This window comes from Tursiops truncatus, chromosome 3 (assembly GCF_011762595.2).
Source record: "Tursiops truncatus isolate mTurTru1 chromosome 3, mTurTru1.mat.Y, whole genome shotgun sequence".
In the NCBI taxonomy this organism is placed as follows: domain Eukaryota; kingdom Metazoa; phylum Chordata; class Mammalia; order Artiodactyla; family Delphinidae; genus Tursiops; species Tursiops truncatus.
In genome coordinates, this window is record NC_047036.1 from 13067999 (window position 1) to 13094496 (window position 26498).

Below are 26498 nucleotides of genomic sequence, written 5' to 3' on the forward strand. Positions count from 1 at the left end.
AAGGGTGCCTCCCCTTCCCTTCAAGGCCATTTGAAAAGCTTCAACCAGACAACTTGCAGTGTTCTCTGAAGCGTAGGCGGAGTGACAGAGATACCAGGGTCTTTCTTCTACTTGCAGAATCTTCCTGGCTAGCTGCTTGAGTGCCTAAAGTGAGTTTATAGGGAAAAGGATGCTTGGAGTATTTCCCAAGGAGGTGAGGCTCACATGCGCCAGAGCTAAGGACTTAGATGCTGTCAGATAGGCAGCCCTGGGGCTGACTAGCTCTCAGCAGAGGGAGGCTGGAGCTTAGACCTCGGGCTGTAGAAGGAGTAAGCGGCCAGCTAGAGAAAGTTTTCTTCCATGGGAGGGGCACTGCTGTGAGAGACACTGAGCTCTGGTGGGGAGAGGTGGCCCCCAGAATCTGGAAAAGTGTGTTAAACATTAGCCGGACCCAGGTTCTTTTCAGCGCCAGTAAAATGAGATCTTCTGTTCACCTTGTTTCTCCTCCTTGTAGGACTCCGTTCCCTGTGTTTTTATCCAGGAGCAATGGGAAGTTTTTGTCCTTTATTGAATACATTCTAAAGGAGTCGTGGAGGGACCAATGGAAATTCATCCCTTGTGAGTCTTGCTTCCTCAGTGTGCAGTTACATACTGAAGGGGTAGCACGATGAGAAAAACAGTTTGAAGGTTGTAACTAACTTTCGGAAAAAGTTCTTGATCCTCGTAATTTCTGAAAACGTGATTTTCTTTTAGAAGCAAGTCACTAATATCCTGCTCTTCTTCATCTGCTAATAGAGAGTGGAAATACCCCAAATGATGCTTTTCCGTGGGTTTGTTATGCTTAGAAAATTCAAGCGAAGGCAAAGTATCTTCAGGGGGTAAACTGAAGACGGCAGCCACCCCTCCCGTGTCTTATACATAACATAATTGCATTGATAGGATTGGAGGAGGGAGAATAATTGGTTTTTGCTAAATCATAGGACAGAAACCAACAGATTCAAGTTGACATTGAAAGTCAAGTTTTGAAGAAATTACTGGCATTCATAAGTTCAGAATATTAATGGCAAATGTGCTCAGGGAACCTGATACTCTCTCTTCCCTGTATCCTGGCAGAGCCACTCTTTAAATCTGTTTAAATGCATCGACTCTGATTATGAAAGGGCCCACACAGGCCAGTGTGCACTTGGAGGGGCTGGTGGGGAGCTGGTGGGTCAGTGACATTGTGTTGGTTCGATTCCAGCTGAAATGGGGGAATCAGTTTGTTTGCTTACTTGTGGGTTTACACAAACTCAGAAAGCATGTTTGGGTAATTCTTCTGTACAGATTTAGAGACAGCGTATATTAGAGGAGCCAGTAAAAAATGTTGATGGAAGAGAAAATAAAAATGTATTCTTATGAGTGGTAGACAGAGGAAAAATTCTAGTGGATAACTCGGAGGAAAAAGCACATACACTTTTTATTAGCGTACAGAACGCAAATGATTTGCAGATGTTCGGCTGAGCGTTTCACATAAAACATACTTATATACCTGGGCTTTTTTCCCCCTCGGTTATTTTAATAGCTGAAGCATCTTTCTTTTGTGAACAATTTATTCTAGTGGCAATAAAAATGCAGCAGCACAACCTCATTATGCCCAATAGCAAATGACTTATGCGGCGTCTTAGCTTGCTTTGTAGGGTTGAACTCTGAAGACTGATGGCAATCCCGGCTAACCAGGCACTTGGATGAGTGACTTTGTTAAGTAAGGAACCATAGGAAAATAGCTCAGCTCTTAAAGTGGTACTCCGCTTTCAAGTTTCTCCTCACCTACACACAAACGTCAAGTTCAGAACAAGGATGTTGGGAAATCTTTTTGGAGTTTGCCGAAGAGCTTTTGTAAGCAGAGTCATTCTTGCTGGTCTGCACGGTACTTTGTTTACTTGCCACCATTTTTAAGTTGACTGTGAGGCATCTGTGCATGTACCAGTTGGGCTGTGATGCTTTGTATCTTCAGTAAAAGCTTCTGTTGATGAGGCGTGTCCAAGGGACTCTGGGTGTCCTAGAAGAGGGATTTTATTGGACAGTGTACATTTATGTTTTTGAGGGTGTGGGCAGATGCCTCTCCTGTAGTTCGTCCCCCTGCCTTGGTGCATTCATGACAGGAGCCATTTTTCTTTTCTTTTTTTAGTGGTAGCAGTTTTTTATTTATTTTTTCATCTTTATTGGAGTATATTTGCTTTACAATGCTGTGTTAGTTTCTGCTGTACAACAAAGGGAATCAGCTATATGTATACATATATCCCCATATCCCCTCCCTCTTGAGCCTCCCTCCCACCCTCCCTATCCCACCCCTCTAGGTGGTCACAAAGCACCGAGCTGATCTCCCTGTGCTATGCGGCTGCTTCCCACTAGCTATCTATTTTACATTTGGTTGTGTATATATGTCACTGCTACTCTCTCACTTTGTCCTGGCTTCCCCTCCCACACCGTGTCCTCATGTCCATTCTCTACATCTGCGTCTTTATTCCTGCCCTGCCACTAGGTTCATCAGTACCATGTTTTTAGATTCCATATATATGCATTAGCATACGGTATTTGTTTTTCTTTTTTTTGACTTACTTCACTCTGTATGACAGACTCTAGGTCCATCTACCTCACTACAAATAACTCAATTTCGTAAGGAGGCCATTTTTCCCATTTTTCCAACAGACAGCTCTTAGGCTTTCTTTTGCAAATTGAAGAATACTATGTAAATAATATTTTGATTATTTTATAAAATAATGGCATTCTGCATATAACTCAAATTATTCTTTTAAATTCATTAAAAAAATAGTTAACACTTAGAACTACCATATGATCCACCAATTCTACTCCTGGGTATATATCCGAAGAAAACGAAAACGCTAATCCAAAAAGATACATGCACCCCACTGTTCATAGCAGCAGCATTATTTACAGTAGCCAAGATATGGAAGCAACCTAAGTGTCCATCAATAGATGAATGGATGAAGAAGATGTGTGTGTGTGTGTGTGTGTGTGTGTGTGTGTGTGTGTGTGTGTGTATGTGTATAAAATGGAATATTACTCAGCCATTAAAAAGAATGGAATCCTGCCATTTGCAACAATGTGTATAGACCTAGAGAGTATTATGCTCAATAAAATATGGTGGACAGAGAAAGACAAATACTCTATGTTATCACTTATATGTGGAATATTAAAAAATAAAGCAAATGAATGTATATATCAAAGTAGAAACAGACTCACAGATATTGAGAACAAACTAGTGGTTACCAGTGGGGAGAGGGAAGTGGGGAGGGACATTTAGGGGCAGGGGATTAAGAGGTACAAAGTACTATATATAAAAAAAATAAGCGGGCTTCCCTGGTGGCGCAGTGATTGGGAGACTGCCTGCTGATGCAGGGGACATGGGTTCGTGCCCCGGTCCGGGAGGATCCCATGTGCCGCAGAGCAGCTGGGCCCGTGAGCCATGGCCACTGAGCCTGTGCGTCCGGAGCCTGTGCTCCGCAACGGGAGAGGCCACAACAGTGAGAGGCCTGCGTACTGCAAAAAAAGAAAAAAAGCAACAAGGATATATTGTACAGGGAAATATAGCCATTGCTTTGTAATAACTTTAAATGGAGTATAATCTATAAAAGTAGTTTAAATTTTTTTTATTTTTATACAATTTTAAAGATTACTTTCCAGTTACTACCAAAGATTAGCTATGTTCCCCGTGTGGTACAGTACATCCTTGGGCCTATCTTACACCCAGTAGTTTGTACCTCTCACGCCCCCCACCCCTATATTGTCCCCACCCCCGCTTCGGCCACTGGTAGCCACTACTTTTTTCTGTATATTTGTGAGTCTGCTTCTTTTTGTTATATTCACTAGTTTGTTGTATCTTTTAGAAAATCTCTATGTTGTGCATCTGAAACTAATATAATGTTGTAAATCAATTCTACTTCAATAAAAAAATTTTTTTAAATAAAAATATTTAATACAACTCCTAATAAGGATCCTTCATTTTACTCTGTTTATGGGTTTTCAGGAAGTACAAAGTTGGGTGAAAATCTGATTTCTTGGTTGTCTTTATCATTGTTTCACAATAATAGCTTTTTCAGAATGACTTTATTATCCATGTTTCCCAGGTAAAGATGCAAATTAAGCATTCTGCTTGATTTAGCCGTGGTCACTGGAGTAGACTATGGAGGAACCAGTTTGAGGGAGATGGAAAGCCCTGAAAGGAGCACTTTGCCTTAATTGACAGGGACGATGTCATTAAAAAGGTCATGAGTCATCATCAATGTTAACTTTCTTTTCTTGCCCTTCTAATCAAGTATTTGTTTAACTTAAGGGAACCTTTTTAAGAAAATAAAATGCCCAAAGTAGATTTCACTGATTGGTTATATGGTCCTTTTGTAGGGCGTCTTGTTATTGTAGCTTAAAATTCTAGATTTGCATATCTTTTTAAAAAATTAATTTTATTAGAGTATATTTGATTGACAGTGTTGTGTTAGTTTCAGGTATACAGCATAGCAATTCAGTTATACATGTACATATATTCATTCTTTTTCAGATTCTTTTCCCATATAGGTTATTACAGAATACTGAGCAGAGTTCCCTGTGCTCTACAGTAGGTCCTTGTTGGTTATCTATTTTATAAATAGTAGTGTGTGTATGTTAATCCCAAACTCCTAATTTATCCCTCCCCCCCAAGTTTCCCCTTTGGTGACTCACAGATTTCAAAAACAAACTTCTGGTTACCGAAATAGATTTGCATACCTTTTACTGAGCCATTTTGCCTCAAGGAATCTGACCTGCAGGAAGACTTGTTCCACGTTGTTTCTTTTCAGCCACATAGGACTAAGATGTTTCTTCGTAGGTTTAAAGTCTCCATGACCCAATCTCATCTCCCAAGGGGTAATCTCCTGCCTGCCTCTCTGAGCCCCTGGCCCTCCAACCCCTACCAGTGAGGCCAGTCAGCCCTTGGCAGTGTTCGAAGGCTCTGGGTAAAATCCTGTTCAGTGCTAGGAGAAAAAGAATGAAGGTAAAATGTTTTCTGGTAACCTTCCCCTGGGCTCATCCAGTTGTAAGATTCTGTCTCACTGTATCTCTCTCTCTTTCTCTACCTTCCCTCTCTCTCTCTCTCTCTCTCTCTCTCTTTCTGTGTGTGTGTTCTCATATGTGAGGATGCACTTGCATATACATTTTCATTTGTCTGAACTATTTGCAAATATAATACAGATGTAATAACACCTCACTCCCAAATACTCCAGCATGAATCTCTTAAGAATAAAGCCATTGGGCTTCCCTGGTGGTGCAGTGGTTAAGAATCCACCTGCCAGTGCAGGGGACGCAGGTTCGAGCCCTGGTCTGGGAAGATCCCACATGCTGAAGAGCAACTAAGCCCGTGTGCCACAACTACTGAGACTGCGCTCTAGAGCCCGCGAGCCACAACTAGTGAAGCCCACGTGCCTAGAGCCCGTGCTCCGCAGCAAGAGAAGTCACCGCGATGAGAAGCCCGCGCACCGCAACGAAGAGTAGCCCCTGCTCGCTGCAACTAGAGAAAGCCCACGCACAGCAACGAAGACCCAACGCAGCCAAAAATAAATAAATAAATAAATAAATTTATATATGTATAAGAAAAGAATAAAGCCTTTCTCTTACATAATCACAATGCCAATATCCCACCCTTTCTATTTGTATTCAAATGTAGAGTTTATTTTTCTTTTCATTTGGGGGGATTTAATTATATTTTTTAATATGGGAAACAGTTAAAAGGTTCAAAAGTCAAAACTCTATGTATATAAAAAGGTGTAGTGGGAGAAGCATTCCTCCCATCTCCATCCCTTACCCCCTCTCCCTGCTGCCACTCATCCCTGTAGGAAGCCATTTTCATTGCTTTCTAGTTTACCCTTCCTGTTTCTTTTTGTCCAAATAAGTGTGTGAGCATGGAGGTCCTTTCTTCTTTCTTACTTACACAAAAGACAGCATGATTTTACATGGAGCTTTTTTTTTTTTAACTTAATACTCCTGGATATCACCCCCTATATGTTCCTAGAGATCTTTCTCTAAATGAGGACTTGTTAGTTGAAAGGTAATACTCTTTTAAGACATCATATAATTGAATTACACATCAGGATTGATGCGTCATTATACTTTATACCAGTGACCTTGCTTTATTTAAATTTTTAAAAGAAAAAAAATAGCAATTCTCTTAAATATTTATCTGTAGTTAATAACCAAACAGTATGGTTCTTTAACTGTTTCCAAATAACTTTCATGTAGATTTTTTTATTTGCTTTCATGTAACTGTGGGCATTAAGTGAGAGTGCGTGAATGCATCTGCATTTTCCCATTGGTTATCCCATTTAGCTGACTAATAAATGCAGGTCCAGAGGGTATAGGAGACTTTTCTGCCATCACGCATCAGATCTTCCTATGAACATTCTACAACCCTGCAATGACAAACTATTTTTAGTCACAATTTTAGCACATTCCATAATTTTTTTCCCAATGTAATTACTGTAACTATCTACCATGGGGCATATGATCATGTATTTCATACACTTAGACCTATAACTATTATTATTCCTTTGGCATGGTTTCCACATTTGTGAAGAGCCAGAAATGTCAAACTTCTAATTTTTTATTGCCTAAATCATGTGACCCTTTGTGATGTTAGCAGACATGGGGCGGAGAGATCAACTTCAGAATCCATAAGACCGTTTCCGTATTTTGATTGAGACAAATCTGAAGTGTTCCAAACTGCAAATTCCTCTTCTGCTTTTTAAATCATAGATTTAGGTACACTAAAGCACGAACAAGGTTACTCTGTTTTCTGTTAATGTCCCCATGATTTTTATGCCCCTTTATGCAAACAGGGAAGGTGATGTGCTTTCAGAATAGAGAAGAACTGGTTTCCTGAAGTAGAGACAGGTTGGGGATCAGTGCAGTGAATGGGGTGATCTACCAGATGCCCTTTCCATGCAGAAGGGAAATTTGAAGTTCCTGAGCAGTGAAAATCTAAACATAGGTTTAATGGATGACCGTTTGTGAGTAATACAGAAGAGAGCTGGCCTTGGAAGAGAGACTTTTTCATCCAGTGTTTCCAAAAGACAATCAGCAAACCCAGTTTCGTCCAACAATTATTTATACTGTTTTTAATATCTAGCAGGCTTCAAGCTAGGCACTGGGGATAAACTGATGAATAAAGCACACTCCCTACTCTGAAGACTGGTCTAGCAAGGGCTAAATGTTTTTCTCAGATTTGGAACTTTATGACTTTGGAAACATGCAGGGAGGAACTGCTGGTGGTCAGTGGGGATTTCACAAGCCAGGGTCTGGTTATCAGTCACAGGCACAGAAGGGAGAAAAGTGAAGGGTCAAGCCCAGTGGGAAGGCTGTTGGGTAGTGATGGTTATCGGGCTATCGAGCCATAGATGGGATATCTGTTTCTTTTAAAGTCTTCCAAATGTTTTGAAAGGGTTCTCAGGACGAAATAGGCCCAGGAAAGAAATGTACTTGGCCTGCCAGATTTGCATTTGCTCTGTCATCTGTCAGCAGTTAGACTGCCCTTGCTTATTCATCCATGCTTCTCATCTGTTTCAGTAGGTCAAGGGAACATCAAATGAGCACCCACTGGAAATACACTTAAGTCGGTATATGTGAGAGAGCGTCCTTGCAAAAATTAATTGTTCCCTAAGCCCATTTTTGACAATTACTCTTTTCATTGTATGGTTTGATTTTGTAGGTGTTTCTTATCTAATTTGTCATTTAGACATGATAATGCCAGCTCACCCATTTTTTGGTGCAATGTCTGCAGCGCTCACACACACACACACACACACACACACACACACAGACACACACACACACCGCATCCTTCCATACATGTTTAAGTGCTACGAAAAATAAGTAGCAAAGAAGGAAAGATAAATTTACTTTAAGGATTGGGTCTAGGCTTATGTTCATGCTTACTTTCAGAGTAGAGTGTAGGTACAGAATTTGCTCGTGAGTGGGGCAATTAAACAGCCCACCGGAGGTCACTTCTAGCCTTGAAACTCTTTATGGCTTCAGAGCACAGCGGAGTGTCCTGTTAACTACTCAGCACAGTATGCCTTCCTACATGAAGCATGTGAACTTCACCTTCATCTGACCTCATTTGTTTTAGCCCATCTTATTTCTTACTTGTTCAGTTTTTGATTCAGGGGGTCATTATGTATCTAGTGTGCCGAGTAAGATCTGCCGACACTTGACTAAGAAGGATTATTCCTTTTTTTTTTTTTTTTTTTTTGCTGTACGTGGGCCTCTCACTGTTGTGGCCTCTCCCGTTGCGGAGCACAGGCTCCGGACGCGCAGGCTCAGCGGCCATGGCTCACGGGCCCAGCCGCTCCGCGGCATGTGGGATCCTCCCAGACCGGGGCACGAAGCCGTGTCCCCTGCATCGGCAGGCGGACTCTCAACCACTGTGCCACCAGGGAAGCCCTAAGAAGGATTATTGAGATGATCTCCATCCCGAGGAGGAAAGAGAAGGGTCTTCCTGGAGACATAGCCTCCACATTCTGCACAGCCTTTGTAAAGAGAGGTGATATCTCCCCACTTTACTGTTTGTGATACACGGGAACATCCTTAGAACGATCAGGAAGACAAGTTTATTTCTCGCGTGCTGTCCTCTCTGCTTACACTGGTTCCATATTTCCCATCACGCACGTTATCCTTATTTTCATCATCATGGTTCAGGTACCAATCGGATCTGTTACTCGTTCAGTCAATAAACCTTTACTGAGTACCATGAACAGACACTTCACCGGCTCCTTTACCCTACGTTTACAATAGATTTACCTTATGAGGTGTCTAATGTTTTATTAGCAGGTATAATAGTTTATAATTTAGAAATGGACATCAGGAACAGTGGAGTAATGGAACTTACTGCCCCTGGACTGGGGATTCAACATGAACAGACAGGCAGCCCGTCCTGTACACTAGAGTCTGCTGATGGTGTTAGCAGCTAATCAGGGACCCCCTCCCCACCAAAACAGTGTGATAAAGAGCTTCTGTGCTATGTGTCTTTTTAATTTATCATCTCTAGTTTTTCTCTGGCGCTGTTCCCTCATGTTCTGTGAGAATTGCAGGCATGGTATCAGTATGCCAGCATTTGAAACTTACACAAAAATACAGATTAAATTGAATAATAGCTCTATGCAAGGGTAAAAATATATTTTCATAGGATTGTCATTTTCTTCAACCAAATGTCACTGTGTCTTTGCTGCTTTCAATTTTCTAATGATTCTGTCCTCAATTTCTCCATTTACTAGACACACAATTTGTTGGTTCCTTGTCAACAAATTAATACATATTTATTGAATGGCTATGTCTGGCATCATGGTAGATACTCTATGGATAAAACAGATGTTTAGTATGTTTGGAGCTTGGTTGTGAAGATAGAACTTAGAGTCATAAAGTACGTGGAAAAAAGTGTCCAACAGCGTGTGTTGGTTATCATTATAATGGCAGTGCAAAGAAGAAGCGAAAAAGGGCTGCAGGAACTAGAGGAATCTTGCAGGAGGAAGGAGTTCAGCTGGTCCTGAGTGCTGGGTAGAATTTCGCCCTGCAGTGTCCGTGATGGTAGCTACTGGCCACATGTGGTTCCTGAGCACTGGAAGTATGGCTAACTGGAGTAAAGACCTGCTGTAAGAGGAAAATGCACACTGGATTTTGAAAACTTAGTATGAAAACACATTTAAAATATACCCTTAATATTTTGTATTGATTACATATGGAAGTCATAGCCTTATGACTATATTGCATTAAATGTATTAAAATTAGTTTTGCCTTTTTTCGCTATTTAAATACAGCTTTTAGAATATTTAAAATAACATGGAAGGCTGGCAGCTTGGCTTGCATCATCTTGGATAGATTCATCTATAGAGAGGAAGGGGCTTTGAAAATTGAATGACGTGGAGGGTCAGGGAAGGGGGAGGCAGGTGGACCTAGTCCTCTGGTGTGAGGATGTGATCACGGATCGAGTTGAGAGCTGGAAGAAAGAAGCTTTTGCGCACACTGTAGTTGACACACTGTTGGGAGAGTGGGCAGCCCAGGTTGACGTTACCCTTGGGCGTGGTGTGGCAGATTAGATGTGTTTTTGACTGGGAGGAGAGATTTGGGTCAGAGATAGGGATTTGGAGACTTGATTTTGCACTTAAAATTCCGGAAGGTACCTGAGGTTTTCACAGGAGAGGGGGGCCTTGGGGTGGACCTCTGGGGCTCGGTTTATGAGCTCCTTCCAGGAGGTTTGCATCTGCTGCCCTGTGCCTCCTCTTCTGCTTCTGATGTTTGCCTCTGGGAATGCATGTTTAAAGCAAATGAAGAAAACTGACTAGCTCTTGGGAAATGTTCCCCTTCAGTTTAGTTTCTAGGGACCGGCAGGGGACTACACGGATGCTTGGCGAGGAAGGTCTGGCAGCTTTGTGCAAAGGCTGGGGAGACCGGGGACCCATGAGAGCTGAGTGAAGGACCCATGGGCAGTAAAGGGGGTGTGCTGTCAAGCCCTGCGGGCTGGTTCCCTGGCCCGGACTCCTAGGGGATCCGGGGGGATCCTGGTAAAGGGACCAGGATGACAGACACTGACAAAGTGGGAAACATCCTGGCCTAGCATTTTACTTTCCTGTTTAACCAAGAAAGGACGCTGGGAGTTCTTTTCCTAAGTCAACAATAGACCATGTGATGAGGCAGTCTAATATTTTTAATTGATAGTTAGCTTACAAGGGAGGAGTGAGTCTGAATGCTCCCTTGAAGTTAGTAAACTGTGGTTTTGAAAGGTAAAACCAAGAACAGTTTGAAGAGTGATGCTTTATTCGGAACACTGAAAACCTCCAAAGGTGAACTCCTTTGAAGGATAAAGCTCATTTCGATGCCTGTGTTCTGGAATGTACGTTACAACTTCATCCTAATTACTTCACTGACATACCTCATTAGCAAGAATGAAAGTGGTAAGAGCTCCCATCCATCAAACACAGCTCGCAGGCACTGGGAGGTGAAGAGTGCCTCCCTCTCTGGCTGGGTAACCAGGGGCATTTTGCTTACCCTCTCTGTTCCACAGTCTCCTCACCCAAAAAATGGGTGTAAGAATTGTATCTACCTTCTAGGAATGTTTTGATGACCAAATGAGTTAACATGTAAGGGACGTAGAGCACACAGAATAATTTCCGAGACGTAGGAGTTTGACAAACGTTAGCTGTTAGTGCACTGAATGCTTACACTTATCTTCTTGGCCTCTAAGATAAAGTGGAGAAAATTCTGTGTTGGAGAAGTCAAGACAGAAGCTGGCAAGTAAGTTGTGGAACCAGTATTCAACCCAAGCCTAGGCAGAATCTCAAGCTTCTTCCCTAAACCTCCTTTTTAAAAAACTAAAAAAGAAAATTTTAATTGAAGTATATGTAGTTCATTTACAATGTTGTGTTAATTTCTGTGGTACAGCAAAGTGATTCAGTTATCCATACATATGTGTTCTTTTTTGTATTCTTTTCCATTTTGGTTTATCTCAGGGTATTGAATATAGTTCCCCATGCTGTACAGTAGACCTCCTTGAATCAGTAAACTACAGCATGTGGGCCAATCGTGCCCTGCTGCCTGCCTCTGTAAGGCCCTGAAGCTGAGAATGGTTTTCAGGGATGAACACTGCAATTGAGTTAATCATAGGAAACACTACCTTTGAACCCAAATTAAGGGAACCGTTATCCCCACTCCCTCCCAAATAATTACAATCTCTCATTAGTAGACTTGTGTTCTACAAGTGATTGTACTCAATCATTATTATTGTATTTTGGATTTCATGAATAAAAGACGTGGAAATGTGTTTTCTCTTTTGTAAGTATCTGCGTAGTAACCTTGATTTTGACACTAGACCTGCAAAGCCTAAAAGACTCCTTGCTGGCCCTTTCTAGAAAAGGTTTGCTGGGTGCCACCCAAACCTCTCGTACTGCCTTCGTTTCTGCTAGCTACGAGGGTGCTCACTGTAGGAGAACGTTTGGAAAACCGGAGACCTGGTCATTACAGATAGGGTGCAGGGGACTGAAACTGGGTATTGGGGCGGGGAGGGGGGGAGGAGGGTGCTTGTAGAAGTAGGGCTGTGAGTGGCCACCTTGCTGTTGCATGTGACGTACCTACCGAGATTTTGGCCGGAACCTGTGCCCAGCAGGCGCTTCTGTGCAAAGGCCTCGGGGGGGTATGTTTCTGAAGATCGCTTCTGCTAGGGAACATCGGCTAAATTTGTAGAAATAGGAACATTCTCCCAGATTACACTTTTCTTTCCACCTCTCAGGAGTGCTCTAAATAAAACAGGTCCTCTAAAGATGTAAGGCTAGAAGCTTGGCAGGACTTTTCAAAAGCAACTTTAATATTTTTATTTTCCCTTGAAGGAGGCTTGGAAAACTCATTTCCACCACTGAGCTATTGGGAGATAACTGGTGCCTGGAATAAAAATTGCGTAACAAATGGCTTCTGGGGCATGGTTAATGGGCTCTGGTAGCGGAGATGGTATGATGTAGTGACAAGGAGCCCACAGTGATTTTGATTTTATGAAATGAAAATAGACCAAAGTATGTGGAATCTAAAAAAAAGGGTACAAATGAACTTATTTACAAAACAGAAATAGAGATACAGATGTAGAAAACAATCTTATGGTTACCAGGGGGGAAAAAGGGGGAGGAATAAATTGGGAGATTGGGATTGACATATATACACTACTATTTATAAAATAGACAACTGATAAGAACCTACTGTATAGCACAGGGAACTCTACTCAGTACTCTGTAATGGCCTATATGGGAAAAGAATCTAAAAAAGAGTGGATATATGTATATGTATAAGTGATTTACTTTGCTGTACACCTGAGACTAACATAACATTGTAAATCAACTATACTCCAATTAAAAAAAAAAAAAAAAAACAAAGAGGGAATTCTGGAGGGTATGAGGCTTGAAAGGAGCCCTGAAGATGTTCAGGCTGTGTCAGCCCTTTCATGTCACAGGTGTGAAAATGGGGACTCAGAGATCTCAAATGACCTCTTGTCCAAGCTGGTGAGTGGCCCCGAGGTAGACGCAAGGCTTCTTGCCAACCTCCTCCTTCACTTTGTCGCTGAAGTGCTTCAAACCTTTTTGTTTCTGAAATTTGTTTAACATTTAAAACAAGTCGAGATCTCTTTGTGAGGACCCCAGTTCTTCTGAACCCTTCACCAAAAATGCCTCACCCTCTGTTCCAGAGACTGCCCACAGGTAATGAGACCGCCGTCACCTTGCACCTCACCTGGATCCTGACTAAGGGCGCCCACCTGGCCTTGAGCTCGTCTATCCACCATTTCTGCCCTCTGCTTTCGAGCAGCTGAAACAGTTCAAGACTTGACTTAAACAGTAGCCTACGAGCAAATGTTAAAATTGAAATCTGGGCTTTGGGCCATACAAAACAGGGTGGGAGTTTTTATTTTCTGCCAATTTTGAGTAAAATGAACATCCACTTTTTTTAGATTGGGAGAATGAGGCAGAAAACGTCTTATTGGGAAACCCCTGCCTTTCATCTCTAGATGTTTGTTGTCCTGGGCACTGCTGCAGAATTGTCACTTCATGGCACAAGGACCTGATTAAAGAAAACCCCACCAGAGTAAGCTAAGCCCTGGTCCATTAGTTTGTGTTCATTTGCATGTCCCTTGCTTTCTCAGAACATGTACTTGACCCGGGAGCATCTGTGTTACCATGGAATCCTGTGTCTTTAGCTGTTAGGCACCAACATTTGAATAGTTTCCCTCTCAAGGCAGAAAGCCTTTGTGGTCTGCGGGCTTCTCTCTACAGAGGACGAGAACCGTGCCTTATTGCTGCATAATTATCCAACTGGTAGTCACGCTAGGGGTCTGTGCTGTATGCGTTATGTGGCATATGACCAAGAGCAAGAATTCTACTCCTTCAGCCTTGGAAGGAGATTTTCGCGAGCGCAAGAGTAATCCGTTGCCTGCGTGGTTAAATGATCGCCCAGCCTCACAGTGTGAAGTAGCGGCAGAAGGGTGACTGGTGTTCCAGGCTGGGCTTCCTATTGATCTTTATCTGGTTATGAAAATAATTTTAACTTTTTTTGATATGGGGTAAGTCTTTAGCAATTTCCAAAAAAAAATACATCTTAAGGATCTTTCCAGAGAAATTTATTTTATGCCTGTTCATTATTTTTCTGGATTCAAAGGTGGTGGTGTTTTGTGTACGTGTGTTTATGTACGTGTGTGGAAATGCAGTACTTCTGACGTCTGCTTCCTTCATCGGCTGGCACTGGGAGAAACTTGAAAATCAATTTCACTCTTGGCTTATACATCCATTGTAAGTCCTGGTTTCTTTTGTGCCAGAGAGTCTCATCTCTTCCTGTTTCTTCAGTGTTCATCTCATTTTCATATCATCTTGCCTATGTCATGGTACCCCTTAGTCTTGGAGGAATTTGTAGACATAAAATAACTCATCCGATCTTCAAAAGGGGACAATGGGTTGCTACCTCCATCTTTTGAAAGCCTTCCTTCCGCTTGTGAGGTGCTCTGACATATGAATTGTCTAGTTTGATGCTCACAAAATCTGTGAGCCATTCATGATGGTAGTTGCCTTTTTATTTTCAGAGCTCACTTCACTGTGCCCTGTACTGTCCTGGAGGTTTTGTGTGTTATCCAGTTTAATTCCATTAGCCATCCTGTCATTTGATGGACGCTATTGGCCACTTCCTCCTGTCCTCGTGGAAACACCTTTATCCCTGGCTCATGACACATCAGTCTCCTGGTCTTGCCGCTGCTTCCCCTGTGGATCGTCCTGCCCTGTGCCAGGCACTACCCACTGGTCACCCTCTACCTCTCCTCTCCTCACACCATCGTCTCTCCCTTGGCAGACTCCCCTATGCCCGGGTCTTCCGTTAGGTCTACCGGTTGGTCTCCTTGACTCACAAATGTATATCTCTGGTCTAGACCTTCTCAGCAGGTCCTACACTCATAGGCACAGTAGCCTTCTGAGATGAAAAGTCAGTCTCATCTTGGTTATTTCAAAGACACCTTGACTCAACACATCCTTAGTCAAACTCATGACTTTTGCCCCTGTCTCTGGTCCTCTGCCCTGGACCTTTGAAGCAGCCTCTTACCTGGTCCACCCACATCCACTCCTGTCTCATCCAGTACATTCTCCACGATGTGGCCAGTGTGATCTTTTCAAAGGCAGATCCGACTTAACATCTTTTTATCTAAAACTATTCATTAATCTTGGAATACGTATCGTAGAATAAAGATCAAAATACTCATCACGGCCCCCGCAGCCCTTGACATTTTGACCCCAGCCCTCTTGTCCAGCTTCATTTCATATTACAGTTTCCCTTCTTTTTTCTACAGTGCCCCTTTCCCACGTTTTTTTTTTTTTTTTTTTTTTTTTTTTTGCGGTATGCGGGCCTCTCACTGCTGTGGCCTCTCCCATTGCGGAGCACAGGCTCCGGACGCGCAGGCTCAGCAGCCATGGCTCACGGGCCCAGGCACTCCGCGGCATGTGGGATCCTCCCGGACTGGGGCACGAACCCATGTCCCCTGCATCGGCAGGCGGACTCTCAACCACTGCACCGCCAGGGAAGCCCCCCACTTGTTTTTTTTTTGCAGCCATCATATTACCATGCTTCTTCTCTCCTAGGAATCTTTGCAAATGATGCTCCTTTTGCCTAGAATGCTTTTCTCTTCCCTCTTTGCCTTGGTAACCTCTACTTAGATTCCCTCTCAAAATTCCTCTTAAGTCAGCCCCTTTTGAATATATTTTTATCATATCAGGTACTTCTGCAGTTGTAACACTCACCCCAGTTGTAATTTTATGTTTATTCTTATGATTGATTTATCCACTAAAGCTTGTATCTTTTTTTTTTTTTTTCTCTTTTGGGTGATCTATATGTGAAGGACGTTTATTTTAAACACTGTTATGATTTTGTTTAAAAACCAAAGGCGTACTGGAAAAAATTAAATACAGAAGTAAGCAAAGAACTAAAAACTGTTTCCCCTCGTATTTCATTGCCCTGAGATAACCCATAGTAACGTTTTGGTGTGGCTTTCCAGAAGTCAGTCTGCACGTACATAAACATACGTATGTTTATATAAATGATTGTGTCCACGTTTAGAGAAATGGGATCCTCTGTGGTGTTTGCCAGACTGCTTGTTCTGTTCAGTGATATGTCAGAGACATCTTTCCATGTCGATGTACTCTGTATCACCATATTGGACGCTTGTATTGTTTCTGTGATACCCACGTACCGTGACTGGCTTACAAGCTTATGTCGTCTACTTTACTGTGAACTCCACAAAGTTGGGGATACTTTCTGGAATATCTAACCATTGTTTCCCCACTACTTAGCTAGTGTTTGGCAAATAGTAGGCACTAAATAAGTATTTATTGAACAAATGAGTCCCATTTTACAGATGAGGAAACCGAGGCTTAAAGTGGTTAATTGAAAGCTTACTCAAGTTTCTTAGACATGCACTGTTTAGTTGTAAGTTCTAGAATTCCCCACAAATTAGCCAGAGAAAAGGGGAAAAAAGAACACAGGGTAATTATTGAAGAACACAAGTGCAGGACTTGAAGCAAGAAGAGAACTCTGTCAGCAACCAGGAGGGTGGTACAGTGTCTCTGTCTGTCCTTTCCCTCTGCCCCTGTTCACGGGCTCTTTCTCTCCCTCAGCATGTGGGGTTCTCATCCTTGCTTCTCTCTGTTCATCTCTGTCCTGCTCGGTTGCAATGGCCATACAGCTCCTATTATCGTCCACGTTCAAGGTCTGGGGGCACTGAACAACTGACTCACAGGGAAAACCATGGGAAAGTTGTCATGTTCCAATTAAATTCCTGGGAGAGAGATCAGATTGCCTGGGTCTTGCTTCCGAATCATTTCTGCCTATTAGGTGTCCATCCCAGACCCACTCCCTATCCAGTGTCCTCTGGGTGGGCCACCTGGTGCCAGTCCTCAGAATAGGTTGGAAGAGGTGATGTGTGGAGACAGCAGCCATCGTCCAAAGCATCTTCCATCACAAAGATGGCAGAGTGGAAATGCGAACTCTGTGGTCTTTGCATCCTGCTTCCTGTATGTTCCCCCAGAGTAAGCCGGTCTCTGTCAAATTCATTTGTGAACTTTGAAATTCTCAGTAAAATGTGTGCTTTGATGTATGACCATTATATCTACCAATGGTGGGTGCTCCGTATCTGCCAGGTATCTTAAATGTGCTTATACTTCCTCTCATTAAACTTCATAATAGCCTGTTTTTATCCCCCTTTTGTTGGATGAGGAAACTGAGAACAGGAGAAGGTAGGTGATTTGATGAAAAATGTGGCACTCGAAATCTTCTGCTTTACAAATGGAAAAAAAATCCCTGCTAAGTTAAGAGCTAAGAATATTGATATTGATACCTCTTTTACTGTGGCAAATCAGAAAGGAAGTAAGGTCTATATGTAAACTTAGTTTTAGGATTTTCCCAATCTTGATGATATTAAGGAACTGCCAACATCTCTTTTGTTTGGAGCTTGAGTTACATGGAGCTCATCTCTTCTCAACTTCGAAGTGGCGCTTTAGAGCAATAACCAGTAACCAAAATGAGAAGTCATTAAAGAATACATATTCTTAACTCTGCCTGAAATATACCATTCTGTCATTCATGTAAGGGACTTTTCATTTATTAGGATTTATTGGCCCTACTAACACGTTAAATACAGAAATGAGACCGTAACGTTATAATGAGTAAAGGTCGTATTAGGAGTCTCTGAAATGTATCATAGCAACAGCATAATGCAGTTTGATTCAGAGTTATCCATAATTATATTTAAAGTGAGCTGTGGGTCATTTTAAACTGATATCCTATAGGATAAGCCTTCTAGAAGTAAGGCGTAAGGCATATGACAGGCTTAAAATGACCCCACTTACACCTTTTATAAAAAAGAACCTTACTTTGTGTTAGCTTCTCTGTCGGTGTCTTGGATGCAAGAGTCAGGCATGCTTTATCTGAAGTTATGGGGCCTGAAAGCCGTAGAGGTAATTGAAGGAAAGATGCATGAGAGTCTTGTATTCAGCCAAGTGGAGAAGGCATCTGGGTCTGCTGTTCCCATTGGATCGCTGGAATTCTGTGGAACCTCGGGGGGTGAGATGGCTTCTTGGAGACGAGCAGTGGGAGAGCTCTAAGGAGGACGCAGGTCTCCCCACTCTCCTGCCATCCAGTGTCTAGTGCCTGTAGTTAGTCGTGCTATGAAGAGATAAACATAAAACCTTAAAATAAGGTGACACAAAAGGACAAATGTTATATGATTCCACTTCTACGAAACCTCTAGAACAGGTAATTTCCTAGAGACAGGAAGTAGATGAGAGGCGACTGGTGATTAGAGGTGCTGGGTGAAGGGGTCCTGGGGAGTTTTTGCTTTATGGGGACAGAGCTTCTGTTTGGGGTGATGACAAATTTAGGAAATAGTGGTGACGGTGGTGCAACACTGTGTATGCCATTAATGCCACTTATGTTTAAAATGGCAAGTTTTTATTTAAAATATTTGAAAGAGTGAAAAAAGAAAAGAAAGAACCTGCAGTGGGATGTTTTGCACAGTGCAGATCTCAGCAAGGGCATCAGTGGCAGGTCGCAGGGCCTCGGCTACTCCCTCCAGGATCCTGACGAGGTTGGGCTTGTTTTTCCTTGGCTCTCCAAGGGGGTGAATCTTCCCGTCCCTTCAGAACGCGGAGCACAGATTCTGGCTCCTGCCCTGTTATTTATTGCTGCCAGGCCAAGGGGAGCCAACCAAGGGCATCACACAGGTGCCAGACTGGGTTTGACTCTAACTGGCGTATGTGGTTTCTGAGGACCCAGCGTGCTATGCCCAAGGGACTGAATATGGAAATAGCTCGTTTCCTGCAGCTGGATTCCAAAAATAACCCCAAGACTCCTAAATAAACTGGAGTCCCTCATCAAGTTCCAAGCAACGGCACCTCCCTGTAGGTGAGGCCACATATGAGGCCTTTTGGGGACTTGGAATTAAACCCACATTGAATGGTCTCCAAGTCAGACTCGTTTTATAGAGAATTATTTTCTCCTCTTATACTGAGGTTGCTCTTTTATTCTTTAGAGTCTTAGACATAAATTGTGCGTGTGTGTGTGTGTGTGTCTGCGTGCATGTGCGTTTGTGTGCGTGTGCGTGTGTTCGCGCGAGTGCGGGTAAGAAAGCATCCACAGTTCTGGCATTTGTAACGGCGGGTTAGGAGCAGGTACCCTAGAGCCGGATTGTCCAGATTCAAATCCTGGGTCCTCCTTGCAGGAGCCGTGTCATCTCCACAAGGGACTTAACTCCCCGGGGGTTGTTATAGGAATTAAATGAATTAATACAGATGAAGTGCTCAGGACGGTGCCTGGCCCATAGTAAGTACTCAATGGATGTGAGCCATTATTATTAGCAGTCATAGTGGTGGTCTGAGTACTAGTGTGTTTTTTTTTTTTTTTTTTTGGTTCGCGGGCCTCTCACTGCTGTGGTGTCTCCCGTTGCGGAGCACAGGCTCCGGACGCGCAGGCTCAGCGGCCATGGCTCACGGGCCCAGCCGCTCCGCGGCATGTGGGATCTTCCCGGACCGGGGCACGAACCCGCGTCCCCTGCATCGGCAGGCGGACTCTCAACCACTGCGCCACCAGGGAAGCCCCCGTGTGTTTGTTTTTTTTTGGATGCTATGTAAGAAGCAAGTGGTGTTTGGGGAAAGAGAGTGCATAGGAAGATAACATAACAGGTGGAAATGGACACGTTAGGAAGACATGAAGTGCTGAGAGGTGACATGTGTCTGAAACAACTGGAAACCCTTCAACCTGTTGCCATTTAGTTTAATCTAAGGTGAGATTTGTAAATAAATTTATTTTTGTCATTTTTTAGATTCCACATATAAATGATATCGTATGATATTTGTCTTTGTCTGACTTACTTCACTTAGTATGATGATCTCTAGGTCCATCCGTGTTGCTGCAAGTGGCATTAATAGACTCACAGACATAGAAACCAGCTTATGGTTACCAAAGGGGAAAGCGGGGGAGGGATACATTAGGAGTTTGGGATTAGCAGGTACAAACTACTATATATAAAATAGGTAATGCATACCGCAAGGAAGAGTAGCCTCCGCTCGCGGCAACTAGAGAAAGCCCGTGCACAGCAATGAAGACCCAGCACAGCCAAAAATAAATAAATAAATAAACAAAATAGATAAACAACGAGGACCTACTGTATAGCACAGGGAACTATATTCAATACCTTGTAATAACCTATAATGGAAAAGAATCTGAAAAAGAATATATATATATATATATGTATATCTGAATCACTTTGCTGTACACCTGAAACTAACACAACATTGTAAATCAACTGTACTTCAGTAAACATGAATAGATAGAGAGATTGTAGAAGGGCTACGGTCGTGAATAACATAACCATTTGAAGACTGCAGTTGTGGAGCTAACAATGGAAAGTATCAGTGTGGTAGAAACTCTCATCTGTACGCATACAAAGGGTGTGTGTGTTCAATAAAAGGTCCCTGGCTAGGTAGTTGAACTTCCTGAATTTGTAAATAAAAAATGGCATCTGAGAACTTAAGTGACTCACCCTAAGTAATATTCACTTTAAAAGTGATCTGGAAATTTCTCATTGAAGGCCCTTTTCATTATTCTATGGACAGTTTTCCACACATCTTGTGAACAAGGGATGAAAAGGTTATTTTGCCAAGTTCCTAATTCGTCAGAATGTACCTAGTATTTGACCAAAAAAAAGAGGAAGATTAGTGGAGTTAGGGCAGAGGTTTGAAAGATTTACAGCATATATGTAATTGCTTTGGCAATAAAACACCTGGAGGTATGAATGATAACCGTTTACATTGATGTTAAGAGTTAGAACCGATACTGAATAATGTAAGGCAAGGCAGCATTCAGCAGTGAACATTGTGGGGTTTTTTCCTTGCATGAGAACAAATTGCTCATCCCCTCCTGTGACTTCATGCAGAAACCGACCCTGACATGCACAGTCACTTTCGTTGTTCAAGGGTAACCCTGGTACCTGTGCCTATGGTGACGATTGTTATGTGTAAGCCGTAACACTAGCATATAAGCTCATTGAGAACATCATTCGGATGTTTGTACCTTCCTGTCTATCTAGCAAATATCTTTCATTTTGCTGCTACTCAGTAATTATTTCTGAATGAATAATGGATGAATATACAGTAGAACAAGTAGTTCATGCCATTATAGACAATAGATTCTTTTTAATTTTTATTTTGTATCGGAGTATAGTTGATTAACAATGTTGTGTTAGTTTCAGGTGTACAGCAAAGTGATTCAATTTTACATATATCTATTCTTTTTTAAGTTCTTTTCCCATTTAGGTTATTACAGAATATTGAGCAGAGTTCCATGTGCTCTACAGTAGGTCCTTGTTGGTTATCTATTTTAAATATAGCAGTGTGTACATGTCAATCCCAAACTCCCAATCTATCTCTCGCCCCTACCCTTTCCCCCCCGGTAACCATAAGTTTGTTCTCTAAGTCTGTGAGTCTGTTTCTGTTTTGTAAATAAGTTCATTTGTATCATTTTTTTTAGTTTCCACATATAAGTGATATCATATGATATTTGTCTTTCTCTGTCTGACTTTTGGTTCACTTGGTATGATAATCTCCAGGTCCATCCATGTTGCTGCACATGGCATTATTTCATTCTTTTTATGGCTGAGTAATATTCCATTGTATATATGTACCACATCTTCTTTATCCATTCGTCTGTCGATGGACATTTAGGTTGCTTCCGTGTCTTGGCTATTGTAAACAGTGCTACAGTGAACATTGGGGTGCATGTATCCTTTTGAACCATGGTCTTCTCTGGATATATGCCCAGGAGTGGGATTGTAGGATCATACAGTAGCTCTAGTTTTAGTTTCTTAAGGAACTTCCACACTGTTCTTCATAGTGGCTCTACCTATTTATCAATACATTTCCACCAACAGTGTAGGAGGGTTACCTTTTCTCCACACCCTCTCCAGCATTTATTGTTTGTAGGTTTTTTGGTGATGGCCATGACCAGTGTGAGGTTATATCATTGTATTTTTTTTTTTTTTTTTGGCGGTACTCGGGCCTCTCACTGCTGCGGCCTCTCCCGTTGCGGAGCACAGGCTCCGGACGTGCAGGCTCAGCGGCCATGGCTCACGGGCCCAGCCGCTCCGCGGCACGTGGGATCCTCCCAGACCGGGGCACGAACCCGTGTCCCCCACATCGGCAGGCGGACTCTCAACCACTGCGCCACCAGGGAAGCCCTCTCATTGTATTTTTGCTTTGCATTTCCCTAATAATTAGCAATGTTGAGCATCTTTTCATGTGTCTCTTGGCCTTCTATATGTATAGACAATAGATTCATAATAGCACCTACCCAAATGACCTTAGTAATACTAATAAAATCTTTTCTTTGGTTCCTTCTTCAACCATCCAAATTCTGCTTAAGCTGGGTAAGATTTCTTCCTTACAACATTGTTAACAATTATTTAAACCATTTCTCTTGATAACTGACAGTAGCCAATGAACTACAGGTTTAAAAATATAGAAATCAAGTGACAGTTGGAGACCAGTTCCCTCAACTACTGTCAAAAGAAACATTTAAAACTGTAAATGGTTCCGGTCTGACCAGCTGACTGGGCACTGCATAGCCCACACTTGCTCCTTTGTCCAAGACCTCATCCCCGTCTGCTGATTCATCTCTTGTCAGGTTTGACCTTCTCGCCAGATGGTAGGCTCCTTAGGTGACTTGATGTTTTTGTATTAATTACGAAAGTCATAATCGTGTTTACTACTTGTATGAAATATGGGAATACTACTGAAACGTAAACCCACAGCCCATCTTAAGGAATAGAATGTTACCAGCACATTCAGGTCCTCTCTGTGCTTTCTGCAATTCCATTGCCCTCTGCACGTCATCAACCCCGATTTTGTGCTTACCACACCTTTTTTATTCTCTTTCCAGTTTTTCTACTTATGTACGTATCATAATAGTAATTTTGCATGTTTGGAATCTACTGTAAATGGAAACATACTATATGTATTCTTTTATATCTTGTTTTTTTCAATCAGCATTATAACCATGAGACTTGCTCATGTTGGACCTGTAGCTATAGTTCTTCCATTTTCACTGTTTTTAGCAATTTCTTGCCCGTCTCTCTCCCTCCTTCCCTCCCTCCCTTTCGTCCACGTAGATTTATTGAATTCTTTTCGTATGGCAGACACTGTTCTAGGCTCTGTGGAGAGACACAGCAGTAAAGAAAGCAATCTCAGAATTCTTGCCCTCGTGGAGCTTCAATTCCAGGTGGGGACACAGATACTAAACAAAATTAATTGTTACCATATTTGTATATTAGACGTTTATCATTGTTATACAGAAAGCTAAAGCATGACAGAGGTTAGGGAGCCTGGTATGCAGGGATGATTTTCAAGGGAAAATCATTGAAAGGGATGGTTAGGGCATATGGCCCAACTCATTTAACTGTTTTCCTGCGGATGGCATTCGGTTGTTTCATTTTGAGGCCATTATGAACACTGCTTTGTGTGTCTTCAGCTGCAGAGGTACAGAGTTATCTCCCAGGTGTATATTCCTAGGGGTGGGCCTGCTGACTTTTCTAAAAGTGCCAAATGGTTTTTCATTGATAATGATTTATTCGTCTTTGCATCTTTAGAAGCTAGCATAGTGCATGGCACAGAGTTGGGCTAATATTTGCTTGACTAAGTGGAACTTCATTGCAGGAGCAGGAGCAACAGGGGTTGATATTCAAAATCTCCTTCACCGTGTTGATTGTGCTCTGCTGTCAAGGTGTTGGACCTTGAGTGGAAAGCAGAAATTGGCCTTCCATTTGTCTTCTGTGCTCAATTATTCTTAGGGAATGCCTTCCGACATTTGCCAAGTTCATGTTGGCTGTGACAGTTGGAGTTGCTAAAGCCTCTTTAATAATGAGGGAACACTGCAAGTAGATTCTAGCTGTTTACTGCAAGTATCTCTCACTCTCCTGTTTGAAACAACCCTTGAAGAAGCCAAGTCCTCTTTATGGGACGCCCTCCCCGCCCTTCCTCTGTGCTCCTGGCTTCTGAAGCCTGAGGGGACAGTGCTCTAGCTTCTTGTACGGAATCACAAGTCTCCACTTGAACTTTCCCCTTTGTACATTCCTGTCTGGCTGATGTTTTGGCAAACAGAATGTTACACTTTAAAATTGATCTTTGCTTGCTTGTGGAAAATAAATCTAAGGTACTTGGGGAATTATTTGGGCTTGGGAAGGCTTGATGCCTCATAAAATGAGGTTCTGGACTGAAATACCCTTGAAATATGTCAAGCCCCAGAGTTGTGTCTTTACTTTCTAAATATTTAAAATAAAAATGGGTGGTTATATCCAGTCACTCTGTGTATGAGTGTCTCATCATGTTAAAAAATGTCCAGTCTCAGCATTTAATATAAACAAATTCATTTCTTATGAAGCCCTTTTGAGACGTGATCATTGGAAACTGTTCGTCCTGGTTAGCATATTTAACAGATGAATTAGGAGTGCTTTTTTTTTTTAACAGTCCTCATTCTTTCCGGTATATATTGAACCCTTTAGTTACCAGCTAACTTTTCTTTATTAAAAGTTGGGGTAAAATATTCTTTCTGCCAAAGGGTTCTTGGCATATATGTTATAAGATTCCTATGTACTTCTCTCTGCTCCATCATAATAAAAGTCGTAAAGTGCATTTTTGTCATATTAATGCAAAATAACAGAACAGTTGGGCCTTTTTTTCTCATTTTAGTGTAATTGATCATTCTTAAATTTTGACTCTAGCTTTTTTTTTCAGTACGTGGGCCTCTCACTGTTGTGGCCTCTCCCGTTGCGGAGCACAGGCTCCGGACGCGCAGGCTCAGCCGCCATGGCCCACGGGCCCAGCCGCTCCGTGGCATGTGGGATCTTCCCGGACCAGGGCACGAACCCATGTCCCCTGCATCGGCAGGCGGACTCTCAACCACTGCGCCACCAGGGAAGCCCCTGGCTCTAGCTTTTAACAGTAATTTTCATCTTCAGTCTGGTGGATAGGTCAGTTATGATGTCAATGATATGTGTGTGTGTGTGTGTGTGTGTGTGTGTGTGTATATGTGTGCATGTGTATGTGTGTATGCATATGACATATTTGGTGAAATTTACTCTCAAAGAAGATGTTAAAAGTAAACGCCAGTGTTTGTGAGATTTATTGAATAAATACATAAAAAAGAGACACACACTCTCAATATCAGTTAGAGCAAGAAATGAAAAAAGGCATTAAAAAAAGCCTGAATTGCCGTTCAGTATAGAAAAAAGTATTAGTCACCATATGCCCGAAATACATTCAAAAGTTATAAGGTTTGCTCTTTTGGTTCCTGTACTGATGTGCACAGCACTGATATTAAAAGGCCTGGTAACAGTTATGTAGTCTTTATTAAAAAAAGTAAACATTTCAAGTCTTTCAGCACATAAGAAAGATGTTACATTGTATTTGTGTGTGGCTTCCTTTTGAAATAAAGATACAACTTTGGAAAAGTAAATAAAACTAAGCATTTATGGATGTTTCTAGTATGTCACTATTAAAATAACAGTAATAAAAATAGTACATTTCCCTATTTTTAGAGAGGAAGAGGCACATGATCTTTCCCATTAAAGTGAATGGCAGTTGGATGCATTTCCCTATCTTTCTGATATGATTTTTCCATGCCATAAAAGTATGATTAGCTTGTGCTTAAGAAAAATTTGTCAAGTTTCCATGGAGAAAATATCTATTGAAACCTAGACTGTTTCTAACATGACACCATATTTTTACAACAAAAATGTGAAGCTGAGGAAGGGTAATAGTCACGCTGAAGGAAACCTTCATTTTCATTCAACGAAACAGTTTGATTATACTTGTGAAAGTAGAAAAGGGAAAAATGCGGTCTTTGTTAGAGACCCTCCATGTCGTGTTGTGTAAGGCAAGGTTCTCTAGAGAAACAGAACCAACAGGGTGTGTGTGTGTGTGTGTGTGTGTGTGTGTGTGTGTCCACACGCCCACACGCATAGGAATTGGCTCACACAATTACGGAGGCTGACAGTCCCAAGATCTCAGTTGGTAAGCTGAAGACCCAGGAGGGCAGGTGGTGTGGTTCCAGCCTGAGTTTGAAGGCCTTGGAACCAGGAGAACCAATCGTACAGTTCTAGTGAATGCCTGCGGGTTCAGCACCCAGAAAGAGCCAGTGTTTTCTGTTCAGGTCTGAAGTCAGTAAGAAAACTGAAGTCCCTGCTCAAGGCAGTCAGGCAAGGAGGAGTTCCCTCTTACTCACTGGGAGGGTGGCCTTTTTGGTCTCTTCTCGTCTTCAACTGATTGGACGAGGCCCACCTACACTAGAGAGGGCAATCTGCTTTTCTCAGTTTACAGTCAAACGTTAACCTCATCCAACACACTGTCACAGACACATGAAGAATAATGTTAGACCAAATACCTGGGCACTGT

General features: G+C 42.2%; 1 protein-coding gene across 2 annotated transcripts in view; it reads left to right on the forward strand.

The window, feature by feature from the left end:
• The window catches only part of FBXL7 (F-box and leucine rich repeat protein 7), a 416516-nt gene that overhangs the window by 38479 nt on the left and 351539 nt on the right, over positions 1-26498 (forward strand). The window lies entirely within an intron of this gene.